Below are 3,571 nucleotides of genomic sequence, written 5' to 3'. Positions count from 1 at the left end.
CTGTCACCCACTAGAAAACCACGGGCTTGCAGATTAAGAGACAAAAGCCAGTGTGTCCCAGTTGCTGCTATACTTTCATGCCAGCTCAATACACACAGCAAGCAACGCCTGTCCATAAAGACAGTGCATCAGAAATCCTCTGGGCTTCAGGCAGCCATCCCAGAACATTTGCACACCCAGCTTGCTTTTCATCTGGTCATTGGTCCAGTTCCCAAATTTTGAGGAACCTTTGTTTTTGTTCTAGTGTTGGTACCTGTCCCCCAGATAGCCATCAAGAATTCTGGGTTGGAACTGCCAACGAATTCACTCTTCTTTAGACTAGCATGACCTTGCTGGTACCTCCACAATCCGCACCCAGTAAGTCCGTTCCTTGCTTTGAAGAGTGAGATGTCCAATAAGCGTGTGTGTCTTAGAAAGAAAGCACAAGGGATGCCAGAAAGTGACCTACAGTTTTATTTACGAGGTAGTCAGTATTTAGCCCATGATTACGGCCAGGGTGCTTTTGGAAATACGTACTGTGGGCTGCATGTTGGCATCAACCAGAAACACTGGCACAACTGGCACCCACAGCATGAACGCAACACAGAAGTGATGTACCATTTGCTGTGCCCTGTCTCAGCCTTGCCCGTGCTGGTCCTGTCTAAAGCTCATCATACTGAGGAAGTTTCTGAACTTCCTTTGGTGGCTGAAGATAAAGCGGAAGGCTACCAGAAGACCAAGGAGGTTATCTTGCTTCTTAGGAAGCTTAGGGCCTGGAATGATATCAAAAAGGTCTATGCCTCTCAGCCAATGAGAGCTGGCAAAGCAAAATGAGAAGCTATCATTGTATCCAGCACAGGGGGCCCTGCATTATCAAGGACTTCAGAAACATTCCTAAAATCACTCAGCTTAAAATAAGCAAAGCGAACGTGTTGAAACTTGCTCCTGGTGGGCGTGTGGGACGTTCCTGCATTTGGACTGAAAGCGCTTTTCCACAAAAGGATGTGATGTGCACGGCACTTGGTGCAAAGCTGCCTCCCTCAAGAATGACTGCGACCTTCCCATGCATAAAATGCTCAATACAGACCTTAGCAGAATCTTGAAAAGCCCAGAGATCCAAAGATCCTTCCAAGAACCACGCAAGAAGACTCATCACAGACTCCTACAGAAGAATCCACTTAAAAACCTGAGAATCATGTTGAAGCTAAACCTATACGCAAAAACCGAGCACTGGAACATCATTCCTCACCAGGCCAAGAATCACAAAGTCCAGGTAGACAACACAGCACTAGACGCCAAATCAGATGAGAAGGGGGCTCCAGGCAAGAAGCCAGTGGTAGTGTAGAAAGAAAAGAAGACTGTTGGTGTTTGAAAGCTTTGGAGGGAAAGAAAAAAAGGCTGTTGCTACCAAGAAACCGCCAGCTGAAAAGCCAGCAGAAAAGAAATCCACACAAGGCGGCTGCATATAAACTTAAATTTATTTATTCCATAAAGGTCAAATCATTTTGGACAGCTCATTTGGAATAAAGATCTGATCAAAGAGGCAGTGAGAAACAAACCAGAAAAGATGGGAGGAAAAGTTACAAAGATTGTGAAATCAGAAAAAAAAAAATTATTTACAGATAAAAAGCTGTCTCAGTAGATAATGCAAAGGAATATACAGACACACTTAAAATTGTAAGTAAGAGAATTTAGTAAGTTAGACAGACAGGAAATCAAAATATTGATGTCATTGGCTCAAGATGGCAACATAGAAAGATCCTGAACTCACCTCGTCTCACAGACACACTGGATCTACAGCTACATATGGAACAATTTCCTCTGAGAAAAACCTAAGAACTAGCTAAACAATGACTACACATCAAGTGAACTACAAAAAAACCCCACAATGAAGTGGGTAGGAGAAGCTGAGATGCAGTCTTGCCATAAGGCCCGCCCCTGGAGTAATGACCCCCATCAGGAGCTTCTCCCTGTAGAGTGAAGGGTTTGAGCCCCACATTGGGCACCCCAACTTTTAAGACCTGCACCTGAGATATGAGCCTCCAAACACCTAGCTTTGAAAACCACTGGGGGTCATGACCACGAGACCCACAAGGCAATAGCAATGTGAGAAACAGCTTTTAAAGGGCTCACACACTCGTACTCACTCGCCCCAGGGAAACAGCTGATCTTGAAAGAAGCTGACTTGCTACTCTTAAAGCATCAGCCTGAGGGGCAGGCATCTACATTACCACATACCTAGAAGTCTGCTGGGATCATCTCTGGGGTCAGGGGCTGGTGGGCACCATCTGCACTTACCATCTTCTTTTTCTTTCCAGCGGCACTATCCTTCTTCTCCCCCTCTGCCTCGCTCCAGCCAGCAGTTACCATCTGCACACTCTCCCTCTGCCACACTCCAGTGTGCCAGGATCTCTCAGAGGGGAAGTTTTACATGTGTCTGGTGCTCTGGGTTTCTTCTCTGGTTCTCTGGTTTTTGTGGGGCCCACCCTGGGCATGTGCCTTGATCACCTGGCTCCGGAGGTCAGGGGGCCAGTCCTGCGGGACTAGAACGATCGGAGGGATGGCTCTTGGCAGTTTACCACCCCCAGGGCACTGCACAGACAGCAGAATGAAACACACTCCCAATCTTTCTGAGAAAGAGGCCTACTTGCTTATCCTGGAGCTTTGGTCTGAGGGTCAGGCTTTTGGTTTAGTACACACCTAGGGGCATGCATAGGGGCTATCGGAAAACAGAGGCCAGTCGAGACAATCTTTGCACTCTCCCTCTGCCTTACTCTAGCTTGCCAGTATTCCCTAGAAAGGAACTTATACCCTTGTCTGGTGCCCCAATTTTACTGGCTGCTACCAGGGGACAGCTCTACATCACCTGGCCCTGGTGGCCAGCGGGGTTTATGCTCACAGGTCCCACAGGACTAAAAGCAACCGACAAATAATTCTTAAAGGGCGACCACTCCTAGGGCTCAGCAAAAAGCAACAGACCCAGGAGCTCAATCTTTCTGTGAAAGAGACCTATTAGTTTCTCATCATAGCTTCAGCCTGAGGAGCAGAATTCTAATTAAACACACACCTAAGGGCTGAGTATAACGCTTTCCAGAGACCTTGGAGGGCCAGCATTATACGTGTGCTCTCCCTCTGCAGTGCTCTTGAGTGCCAGTGTCTCCCAGAGGGGAGCTCTGACACACATCTGGCACCCCAGTTTCTATGACTGCCACCCAGGGGTCTGGTGGTCAAGTGGCTTGCATTACTGGGTCCCAGGGACTGCAACACCCCTGCAGTTCTCGGCAGGCTACACCCCCAGGGCACTGCACAGGTAGCAGACTGAAACGCACCCCAAGTCCTTCTACGAAAGAGGCCTATTTGCTTGTTCTGGAGTTTCAGCCCGAGGGCCAGGCTTCAGGTTCGGGCACACACTGAGAGGCCTATGGAGGTGCTCTCAGGGAATGTAGGCCAATGGATGCTATGTTTGCACTCTCCCTCTGCCTTGCTACAGTTCCCCAGTATCACCCAGATAGGAGTTTATACACCTGCTTGGAGCATGGAGTTTTGCAACTGACACCCAGGTGACGACTCCAGATGGCCTGGCTCTGGTGAC

At 48.3% G+C, this 3,571-nt stretch overlaps 1 pseudogene; it reads left to right on the top strand.

Annotated features, from left to right (window-relative positions):
• Positions 1 to 481: 481 nt before the first annotated feature.
• On the top strand, positions 482 to 1,448 carry LOC132427889 (large ribosomal subunit protein uL4 pseudogene; annotated as a pseudogene).
• Positions 1,449 to 3,571: the final 2,123 nt, after the last annotated feature.

The sequence above is a fragment of the Delphinus delphis genome, chromosome 7 (assembly GCF_949987515.2).
Source record: "Delphinus delphis chromosome 7, mDelDel1.2, whole genome shotgun sequence".
Classification (NCBI taxonomy): domain Eukaryota; kingdom Metazoa; phylum Chordata; class Mammalia; order Artiodactyla; family Delphinidae; genus Delphinus; species Delphinus delphis.
The sequence above is the reverse complement of the archived record's forward strand: the minus strand, read 5'-3'. Positions and strand labels throughout refer to the sequence as shown.